The following is a 12,411-nucleotide window of genomic DNA, read 5'->3' as shown; positions in this document are numbered from 1 at the left end:
GTGATGCATTATATAGTAATTGGTTTTTCAGTTACTGAAGTATTTGATCTTAAATCACAACTCTATGAAGTAGGTTGAACCCCTGCAGTAATAGATTTATGGTTATGCCGTGCTGCTCTCGCTATTTTTGAAAGTTTAATTGATGTAAACAGACAACATAGTACTGCCAGTGGGAACTTTCGAATAAAATAGCAGTGACAAGTAGGTAGCCGATTTTAAGTTGTCATGTCGTCGACAAATAAAATATCGGTTTTAAAGCGCAAGAACTTGTGAAAACACTTTTTTTTTAAAACTACAGAGCAAAATATTTTCGAAAAATTTCATTCTTCTGGAAACTTGGGCCGATATTTCCATGGAAGAATTCTATTTGACGGAAGTCGGAATTCCCCCAAAAAAGTGTCCGGGAAAATTCATCATCTTTGAAGTGATTTTCCCTGGCTTTTTTCAATCCATTTTTCTTAAATAAGGTGTCATTCAATAGACACATTCAAGTACTTCTGATTTCAGCCAACCGGTCATGATTCAGGAGCCTGAGATACATACGTCCTAATACTTATTTTTTTTTTTGTTTTCTAGTTTTTCTGCGTAACTAAAAGTTGAGATACGAGTTCTAGTGTCTCTTGCACATTGACATTCTCATCATTACTTCACCTCTCCTTCATTTATGTTCAAGGATTATGAAAAGATCCATTTTTAGGTCATTGCTGACGATTTTACCTATTACACAGCTACTGGGAAAAACTACGGTCAGATGTGGTGGTATGTTAGCATGAATTTACTTCAGCTCTTTTTCAGCTGATCCATTGTATATGTGGACTGTTTATAAGGTTGAAGGTGCATGCAACACGCATGCCGGTGGTACTGGTAAAACCGTATAGAGCGATTCTTTTGAAAAACAGAATCTTCAAATCGGACGCATTTTCCATTGGACTTTTTTATATGTGCCTGAATTGGTATTGGTCCCTAGAACCTAAAACCACTTTCAAAAAAATTCTTCGAATCTTGTGTGGCTGGTGGGAGGTGATCGAAAACTGAAAACATGCTCTTTTCTTACAAAAATTTCTCCAGTTACACGAGCCGTACAGGGTCGTGTGGGGTGTCATTAGAAAGGTAATTGCATGTACTAATGGGAAAAATAGGGTCTTGTTGGGATTAAAATTCATCCACACTGAGATATGTGCAGTTGAAGTTTTCAACCGAAAAAAGACTGAAAACTTACACTTTTCTTACAGAAATTTCTCGAGGTACATGTAACGTACATGATCGTGTGGGGTGTCATTTAAAAGGTAATTGCATGTACTTTTAGGAAAAATAGAGCTTACAGAAGTTTGGTAGCATCTTCGATGCAATATAAGCTTTTAAACATTTCAACTTCACATAACTCATCGTAGATGCTACCAAACTTCTGTAAGCTCTATGTTTTCTAAAAGTACATGCAATTACCTTTCCAATCACGCCCCACACGACCAATAACGTTTCGTGCAACTCGAGAAATTTCTGTAAGAAAAGTGTAAGCTTTCAGTCTTTTTTCGGTTGAAAACTTCAACTGCACATATCTCAGTGTGGATGAATTTTAAACCCAACAAGACCCTATTTTTCCCATTAGTACATGCAATTACCTTTCTAATGACACCCCACACGACCCTGTACGGCTCGTGTAACTGGAGAAATTTTTGTAAGAAAAGAGCATGTTTTCAGTTTTCGATCACCTACCACCAGCCACACAAGATTCGAAGAATTTTTTTGAAAGTGGTTTTAGGTTCTAGGGACCAATACCAATTCAGGCACATATAAAAAAGTCCAATGGAAAATGCGTCCGATTTCAAGATTCTGTTTTTCAAAAGAATCCCTCATAAAGACGTATGAATAGCTTTGATTGTTTGTGTGGATCAGCTGAAAAACATATGGAGCAAATTCTATGCTGAAATTACACTGACTCTGACAGAATCTTTAAAGTTATCGGCTACTTTCCGGCATGTTGTACGATTGATTTTACCATTAGCCCAATTTTGCACTAGGTCGTTTGTAAACGTTACCAATTTTCAAGCCATTTTCAACGACAGAATTTTTGTGTTTAATGAGTTCTGGTTTACTCTTTTCGAACAGATTTTTTTTTATTAAACAAGTACGACGCGATGGCGATGTATTACTGTAATCAATTATTACGATGACTCAATGCATTATCTAAAATGCAAATTAATGGCAGGAACTTGAAGAAAATTGAAATTAATTCACAAAGATTGTGAACAGCATCTTTATTCACTACACAGACATCGTTTACAACACGTGAACGTAATTTGTTATGTACGGAGAGTATGGTGAAGTGTTGTGCTGGTTGTGCTACATATATTAAAAGAAAAACTGGAAGTTGATACTGAAATTTGTACGAGATATATGGAGGTTTTATAAGTTTTCAACTTTAATCCGTTGAATCCGTTTGAATAAAATTCGTGAAATAAAAATTCGTTGACGAAAGGGATAGCGAAAAACTTCGATCATTCATGATCCCAAAAAAAATCTCTTCGAGAAAAGTGTGACGCAGTCTTTGAAGTACAATTTCTAAAAAAAATTTGACTGGAAACAACCAAAATTTTACCAAAAAAATCTGCGTCGCATGTGGCAGATAAATTTTCTTGCTGGTCTGTTCGTGAACATTTGCCACTTTGCGACGCAGATTTTTTTGGTAAAATTTTGGTTGTTTCCAGTCAAATTTTTTTTGGTAAAAAATATTTGGCAGATGATGAGAAAAACTAAGCCAGCTTGTTTGAACTAAAATTGGGTGTAAAATTTAATTTTTGCGTAACGAAGCTGAAAGCGTCAACTCTAGCGATATCATTCATTTTAGAAATTGTACTTCAAAGACTGCGTCACACTTTTCTCGAAGAGATTTTTTTGGGATATCAGTCGTTTTAGAAGTTTTAGAACACTGCTTTTTATAACAGTTTACAGTTTTAATTCAAAAATTTGACGAAAATCGAAAATTTGACGAAATTCGAAAATTTGACGAAATTCGAAATTTGACGAAAATCGAAAATTTGTCAAAAATCAAAAATTTGACGAAATTCGAAAATTTGACGAAAATCAAAAATTTGACGAAAATCAAAAATTTGACGAAATTCGAAAATTTGACGAAAATCGAAAATTTGACGAAATTTGAAAATTTGACGAAAATCGAAAAATTGACGAAAATGGAACATTTGACGAAATTCGAAAATTTGACGAAATTCGAAAATTTGACGAAAATCGAAAATTTGACGAAAATGGAACATTTGACGAAATTCGAAAATTTGACGAAAATCGAAAATTTGACGAAATTCGAAAGACGAAAATCGAAAATTTGACGAAGAAAGTAATTCTCTATCTGCCACCATTCAAGAAATATCTCCAAAACCCCAATTGACCCACCCATTTCCAACTTTCGACATTTTTCACAAATGCCCTTCTTTTCTACTCGTAAAACTCTGAGACTTTGCCGAAGAAAGTAACTCTCTATCTGCCGCCATTCAAGAAATACCTCTAAAAACATAATTGACCCACCCATTTCCAACTTTCGACATTTTTCACATATGCCCCTCTGTTCTACTCGTAAAACTCTGAGACTTTGCCGAAGAAAGTAATTCTCTATCTCTCATAACAATAACATATCTCGATAGATAGACAGATAGACAGACAGATAGAAACATACAGAGTAAGTGGAAAGATTTTGATTGTTTGGAAAACGTTAATTTGGTGCATTTTCTGTCAAAATGACCAACTTCAAAGCGATGTATCTCCGGCAATTTTAAAGTTACATAGTCGAGTGATAGCTCGTTTTGCTCGTATTTGAAGCGCGAATAAGATAGATTAGGATTTGTGGTGATACAGGCCAAAGGAAAGAAACTTAAATTCTCGCCTATAAGTTGCCGCGTCTCAAAAAAATTTCTTCGTTCTTTTTTTGGAAGTTAGACTGCGTCAAGTCCTCCGCTATCGCTCCGGACATGATTACTGGCCCTATCATTAACCTGTTACAGACGGCAAGCATACGACCAGTATTATTATTGGCTCTTTTACTTCCATCGATCAAAGTATTGTTAATCGGTTGATTCCAAATCTTGTACTTCATTTTTTTAACATTCATTTTACTATTATAAATGACCAAATTACCCAGAGCTTGTCATTATTTTGGTCGTCGGTATCGATAACAGATGAACGACAACAGCGCAATAATAATAATTTCATCTTTTATCGACGTGTCAACAACCTCTTCTCCATAATAATGTGTTTATTGAATGAAAATATGGGACAATCAGCAAAAGGCTAACAATAAATATTTATTACCTCTTCGCATCGCACGTAATTCCAATTATAATCCATCGAATTGAGAACATCAAACGCATCCAACAATGATAATCAAACCAAAAGTTTTACTATGCGGAAATCAATCATCGGCTATTCAATTTTTAATGGTATTTCAAACACTGGTTACCATTCACCACACTTACACACAGTGATTAAATCGTTAAAATTCAACGCAAATCATTGTGGCTATCATCACAGCTTTTGGCCGTTGAACGAAACTGAGCAAAATGATTAAAACTTAGGATGAGATTATTGTGTACGCATCACAATTATTTAGGTTACTTAACAGCAAGACATCAAAAAAAAACAAAACGCGTTGACTATTCAAGTAAATTGTGAGTATTTTCAACTTAAAAATTAAAACTGTTTTTGTTTTAAAAACACACAACCGACACACTGTGATAATGCGACTGGCGTTTTAATCGAGGTTTCGATTCAATGTAATACACCGTAGGGTAACATTCGAGTATATGTGTGTACAAAAACCACTCAAATTCAAGAGAAAAAAAAACAGTGACTGTGTACAGCGGTGAAGGTACGACTATGCAAATAGAAAATGGTACATCTGTGTGCTGTGTATTAGAAATTATAATGCGATAGATAAGAGTATATTTATTGGTGTTCACATACTCGCAGTAATTAAATAACTTTGGATTTTTTTGTAAATCATGTGTACGAAAGGCAATAGATCGACAATTACTACGGTTAGAGTACGACAAAGAAGGAAATAAATCGAACGGCATTCTGTTTTCTTCGATCGTTTGGCTGTTGTTTTTTTTTTGTTTTTTTTTGTGTCTAACACTAACGATCCTACGTAAAATTTTAAAAGGTTTTACTTTTAACGAGACTTATGCATAGAGTTGGAACTGACACCAACACTTTCGAAATCACAAAGTGTTATACTTTCCCAACAATCACAATCGCATACACATATGTGCGCGATATAAAGTATTAAAATGAAAAGCACAAGACTCGGTAATTATTTTTGGATACTAATAAACGACCGATAAATTAATTCAATACTACCGATAAAAAGTAATAAATGACCGATAAATATGGTACCGATAGAAAATAATAAATGATCGATAGGAAATCCACAAGTACCGATAAAAATATTCAAAACTACCGATAATTTTTTACCGATAAAAAGTACTAAAATACCGATAAGTTGGGATCTTTATCGATCGTTAATCACTCTTTATCGGTAATCTATTATTTTTTATCGATCATTCATTATATTCTATCGGTAGTTCAATATATTCCATCGGTAATTTATTATTTTTTATCGGTACTTCCGTTTTTTCTACCGGTAGTTTATTATTCTTAATGACCAAATACCGTTCTGTCTCGCCGGGATTTTTTTTTTTTTTGTTTATGGGAAATATTCCTCGAAATTATTCGGCTCGAAATAAAACCATCTCAATAAAAAATATTTGAGCCAGACAATAATATACTCTTACGGCTCTTACAGTCAAGAAGAAATATTAACAAAAAAAAAACAGAAAGGTCACGATCCCACAATAATAGAGGAATGATACGAATGTGGTAATAGTGTGGTGATGGTGAGGCTCCCAGTCTATAATTTTCAACGGCCCTTTATATATTGCTAGAAGGATTGCGCAAGTGACTTATCTCACTCATAAATCTGATTTTATAAGTTATAAGTCAGATGGTCATAAGTCGTAAGTTATAAGTCGACTACGTACGAAATCATAGGTATAAGTCAAAGTTATAAGTCATAAGTTGGTAGGTATGGAAATTCTGGAAAATTCGTGGAAATTTGTGTGAAATCAGAAAAAGTTAGGAAAATTAGTGGAAAATCAGGAAAATGACGGTAATTTGTGGTAAATCTGGAAAATTTGTGGAAAATTCGTGGAAAATTAGGGAAATTTGTGGAAAATCAGGGAAATTTGTGGAAAATCAGGGAAATTCGTGGAAATGCAGAAAATGAGGAAAATTGGGAAGATTCGTGGAAAATCAGATAAATTTGTATAAATTTGAGGGAAATCGGGACAAATCCCTTGACTAAAAGTCAAAGATACTTTTTCACGCCGTTAAATGGTTTCCTCGCCGATGCTTCTTCGATAACACCTCTATTTTTGGTCTACACACCTATGTCGTCCGATCTTCTTGATTTATGTATCAGTAGAGACGCGTTGGCACAAAAACGAACCATATTGATGTTCATCCCTGTAGCATCTATCCCTGAGAAATGAGAGAAAAAAGGCTTTGGTCCAAGCCTGTGAACATGGAATTTTTGTCACTGCGATAAGTCGACTAGATGTCGTCCGATCTTGGTGATTTATACGTCATCAGACGAGCTTTGGTACAAATACGAACCCTATTGATATTCACCCCTGTAGCATCTATCCTTGAAAAATGAGAGAAAAAAAGGTTTTGGTCCAAAACTCCAAAAAATGACAATTTTGTCACTGTGATAAGTCCAGTAAATATTGTGCGATCTGTGTTATTTATGTATCAGTAGATGCGTATCAGTATAAGTAGATCACCCCTGTAGGATCTATCGCTGTTTAGGTCCAAAATCCTAACTTTTGTCACTGCAATATGTTCACTGATTCGAGTTATTTATAAATCAGTTGATGTATTTCAGCGCAAACATGTACCCTACTTATAATGATCTCCGTAGGGTATATGGTTGTTTAGGGCCGAACTCTAATAATTAAAATTTTGTCTATTATAAGAAGAGTCAAACATGACTTGCTTACTTCCAATCTCAATGTTATTTCAAAATTATAGATGGGGATAATAATTCTCTATTATTGTGGGATCGTGATTAGACCCGTACGAAGTACTGGGGTCTTATAGGTTTATTAGACCCGTACGAAGTACTGGGGTCTTATAGGTTTACGCATACGTTTGTAACACGTCGAATTGAACTCCCTGAGTAAGGGGAAACCTATTGTGGTTGTCTGGAGATGCCAAATCCGCGAAAAAAAAATGTCCGTCTGTCCGTCTGTCCGTCTGCACGATAACTTGAGTAAAACGCATCCGATTTTGAAAATTCTTTTTTTTCCCGTTTGGTAATGTCAAAAGACAGGCTAAGTTCGAAGATGAGTGATTTTGGATCGACCCCTCCCGAGCTGTGGCCCAGTAAGTGCTTTACGGTTTTTCGAAGATATCTCCGGACATTTAAACGTTAAACTTGTAAGTGATACGTCAAATAAAAGGTATTTACAATACCGATCGACAAAAAAAAAGTTTATGGAAATCGGATGACCGACTCGTGAGTTAGACCCCTTGGTGTGGAACAGGCACAGGGCGGCAAGCAGTTTTTGCTTGTAGGTCGGCCACATTTGAACATATTTCGTCTGTTTTAGCTTTATTAGATAGGTATTGACCGTACCAATCAGGGAAAATTTTTTTTATGAAATTATGTTCTCCGGAGCGTGAGCTAGGTCTCTTGGAGTGAGCTCTTATCTGGCTACTCGGAAGTACAGTGAACGTGGAGTATTTTGACAATATCTCGAGTAAATTTTGACCGAATTTCATGAATTTTTTTTTGTTTGAAAGGTATTAACGAATGTAAAGCGTCGGTACTATTTCCGGTCTCCTAACAAAATGGCTGCCGGCGGCCATATTGGATTTTATTAAAAGTGATATAAAGTAGGAAAAATGATGCTTAGAGAGTTTCTGTTAACATGGAAATAATGTGTTAAGTGTGAGGGGTTTCAGGGATTCCATATACGGACATCTATATATACCTATATACAGCTATATTGAGCTATATACAGGCATATAGAGCTATATAATAGCATATTCCTCTGTGAAATGTTTATTTACAGTGAAATATAGGTAAATATAGCGGTATATAGCTGTTTAAATAGGAATTTATGAAATTTGACTTCGTACGGGGCTGTCTATATTGCCTCCGGCAATTTAATTGTATATGATAACAAGGCAAAGAGTGGATAATGTAAGTGATTTTAAAGGGAGAATAGTTTTTCAGCAGAGAAGAAAATGAAGTAAGAGAAATGAAGAGTTTCACATTAAAGGCTTTTGATACGAATAGGTGTTTCGTACGGGTCGGCGTTAGCTATGTTTTTTCTGTTTTTTTATATTTCTTCTTGGCTATAATAATCCAGAGCCGTAAAAGTACATTATTTTCTGGCTCGAATATATTTTATTGAGATAGAAAAAACGGAAGTACCGATAAAAAATAATAAATTACCGATGGAATATATTGAACTACCGATAGAATATAATGAATGATCGATAAAAAATAATAGATTACCGATAAAAAGTGATTAACGATCGATAAAGATCCCAACTTATCGGTATTTTAGTACTTTTTATCGGTAAAAAATTATCGGCAGTTTTGAATATTTTTATCGGTACTTGTGGATTTCCTATCGATCATTTATTATTTTCTATCGGTACCATATTTATCGGTCATTTATTACTTTTTATCGGTAGTATTGAATTAATTTATCGGTCGAATATAATATCCCATTATTTTTATCAATCTGGTCACATCTGTTTTCATTTTATATTGATGCGTCACGAGAAACGTTTGTTTGGCTATTCGGAAAAAAAACGAGAGCTTTTTTTTGTTTACCAGTTTGAATGCACACCATTTATACACAGATATGTGGGATCAATTACAATGTTCCATGTCCGAAACGGATAATTTAGCAAATGGGGAGATCTTCCCAATTCACACAGCATGGACGAGATGAAATTGCAACTTAAAACTTTCCGTTCAAATAATGATTTGTTCTTTAAATTAGTTCGTCATACCAATCTTAAAAGCTTTGACAACCCCAACAACATTCAAACTACCGCATAAAATAAAACTCGAAAATAGGTCATCCAAATGATGAACAATCACTTTACGTGCCTAACTGGGCTTGTTCAAAAGGACAAGGTCGTCGAAAGACGAGTGGATGTGTACTTGTTATGTAGTTATGCTGCTACAGGGCAATTTACAGAAAAAATTCCAATTTGTTTGAAATGAGACATAGAACTTGTGCAGCAGTTTCGAATTGATTTCTTCTTGAGATAAAATAAAAAAAAAACTTTTTGGGGTGAATTTCGATGAATCAGTCAACAATCAACTACCACTTTTTCCAATTCGTTCCTCGGTTGAGTTTTTATTTTTGAAGTTTCAATCTGAAGTACGTTCACACAGTCAGTGAGTTCTGTCTGGGATGAATACAATAAATGTTTAGATCAGTGGATGTCCTGATACACGCTTAACCTAGCTGCACAATGATATCCGACTTGTCATAAAATTAACAGGTTTAGGATGCTTTCGGATGCATCCACTGATATAAACATAAATATTCGCCAGGTGCGAGATATCACCTTTTGAAGTTCATAAAAATTTCCAACCCTTGACTGAAACGTTATTTTTGTTATTTTAGAACAGTTGTGGTGGAAATGTAAGATATCTGTGCTTGTCCCGCATCTACTGGACAATATCTATGCAGTGAGCCCCCACACATGTATGTCCATAGCATGTAGCAACGGTAAATCACTGACAAAAAAACGAGACTTAAGAGTAGTGTCTCTCTGCTCTTTCTTTATATTTATTCCCCAATTCATTTTCTGAATAAAGTCCTTAAGAAGCATCTACACAACGCTAAGTTGTAGCCTAAATTCGTGCGAAAAAATGATATATTTTCGGTGATAACTTGAGTATTCGCGTCCTTTCTGGGAAAAGTGGGACTATCGTTTTGTGTCTAAGATTTTGTGGCAATTTTCGTGAACATTTATCATTGTTACTCAATCATTGTTCTTCACACAAAACGATGGTCCGACTTTTTTTTTAGAATAAACGCGTACATGAAGTTTCATCGAAAATAGATTATTTTTTCGCACAAATTTAGGCTTTGTGTTGATTTGTCTTAATAGTGCTTAAACAATAGGGCGTATCGAATTTTGCAAATTTTAAGGACCGCGATAGCCTGTGTGCGGAAAACGTATATCATCGAAAACATGCCTAGTGTACTGGAAGTGCTCGACCTCCTCTACCACCTCATACCACAGGCTAAAAAAAATCATTTGTCTCTCAGGAAATATAAGTCAAAAACCAAAAGGTCACATTTTCGATGTTAGGCAATCTTGGCAATGGCACTTTTTGGACCATAAGTTTCTTCGGTAGATTTGTAGAGTTTTCAAAGCTCTACATCCCGCTAGAACATTGTTTTCAAAAATACTCTCAACTTTCCGAATTATGACCATCGGAAACTTAAAGCCGCCCGGGGGGACTTCTTCCATGGCTCCATCGGATTCATCAACCACATGCCCGGACACAGTTTTCGATGATCTACGTTTTCCGCACACAGGCTATCGCGGTCCTTAAAATTTGCAAAATTCGATACGCCCTATTAAACAATGGTAAAATGAAGTTATAAAAGTGCATGCCGACGATTCTAAGGTTTTTCGTCCACTAAAAAGCACTGTAACGATACAGGATTTTTTCTAATGGTTGCTGAAGTTATCTTCCAGTTCATCCAATTTTTTTCAAGTTGGTTGATAAATAGATGAACTTTGTCGTGGGACTCCGAATCACGATAAGACAAAATATTGTTCCTAACTTATGCTAAAAAGTTTTTCAGCGAATTCGATTCCAGAATTTGCCTCCAGCTTGTACTGGATTTATATTACGTATCGAGGTGATAAGGAAAATTATTCATGAAATGGGAGTATTTTCTCACTACAGTGAACGACATCTCAAATGTCTCACTGTCAAATTTTTCTGAGAATTTTATTGTGTCATTGCAAATTCACAATGACATTCTCTGAAAAAAATGACAGTGAGACATTTGAGATGTCGTTCACTGTACTCCAATTATTGGAGTCCAATATTATTCATGTACGAAATCGACCTAAGGAATTTCATTCTGCGTCCATTAAAGAAAAATTTGCAAATCAGTGAAGATTATGTCAAGCTATCGTTGTTGGAAGTGTTGCGGACATCTTCTTTATTTAACGTCTCTTACCGAAGCATAACATTTTCAAGAAACGTGAATTCAGCGTTACGGGCATTTCAAGTAATTTTATGTCATAAGACCCTGACTTTCAGTCAACGGAATAAAGTATCCTATTGAGACAGGTAGATAAACCTCGCAATATCGCAGTGCAACTCAAATAAACGCATTAAATTCGATTTATAGTACTGCCGAAGAAGGGAACATAGTAATTATAATTATCTATCTCTATAAGCAGGTGGGTGTAAACGTTCCAAAAAAAAAACCAAATCAAAGACATGTAATAAAAATGCTAATCTGACAGAAAACAGTGTTGAATTTGCAATAAAAAATCACTTGTAGCCTTGGCAACATCAATAAATCTCTTTTTTCTCCTAATGAGGAAAAACCAACTACTGAGTCAGAGCAATTTAAATGAAACTCACGGGGAAATGAGACTGACCGCGATGAAAATTTCATTGAAAGCTAAAGTTTACGGAGATGTAGATGATCATGTGTTTAAGGTAATGGAACTCAGTGACTAGGTTCGTATTCACACCAAATTGTATGTTAAGACGAATCACGTCAAAGATGCGAACTATGAGCGTAAAATATAACAAAAACATAGCTAACGCCGACCCGTACGAAACACCTATTCGTATCAAAAGCCTTTAATGTGAAACTCTTCATTTCTTTTACTTCATTTTCTTCTCTGCTGAAAAACTATTCTTCCTTTTAAATCACTTACATTATCCACTCTTTGCCTTGTTATCATATACAATTAAATTGCCGGAGGCAGTATAGACAGCCCCGTACGAAGTCAAATTTCATAAATTCCTATTTAAACAGCTATATACCGCTATATTTACCTATATTTCACTGTAAATAAACATTTCACAGAGGAATATGCTATTATATAGCTCTATATGCCTGTATATAGCTCAATATAGCTGTATATAGGTATATATAGATGTCCATATATGGAATCCCTGAAACCCCTCACACTTAACACATTATTTCCATGTTAACAGAAAGTCTCTAAGTATCATTTTTCCCACTTTATATCACTTTTAATAAAATCCAATATGGCCGCCGGCAGCCATTTTGTTAGGAGACCGGAAATAGTACCGACGCTTTACAT

The 12,411-nt window shown here is 35.1% G+C and overlaps 1 long non-coding RNA gene across 1 annotated transcript in view; it reads right to left on the bottom strand.

Moving 5' to 3' along the window:
• Nucleotides 1-773: 773 nt before the first annotated feature.
• The window catches only part of LOC119072721, a 63,687-nt gene continuing 52,049 nt past the window's right edge, over nucleotides 774-12,411 (bottom strand). Inside the window, exon 3 of the long non-coding RNA XR_005086913.1 lies at nucleotides 774-786. This is a non-coding gene — a long non-coding RNA (uncharacterized LOC119072721). The remainder of the gene's footprint in view (nucleotides 787-12,411) is intronic.

The sequence above is a fragment of the Bradysia coprophila genome, assembly GCF_014529535.1.
Source record: "Bradysia coprophila strain Holo2 chromosome IV unlocalized genomic scaffold, BU_Bcop_v1 contig_84, whole genome shotgun sequence".
NCBI classification, from domain to species: Eukaryota; Metazoa; Arthropoda; class Insecta; order Diptera; family Sciaridae; genus Bradysia; species Bradysia coprophila.
The sequence above is the reverse complement of the archived record's forward strand: the minus strand, read 5'-3'. Positions and strand labels throughout refer to the sequence as shown.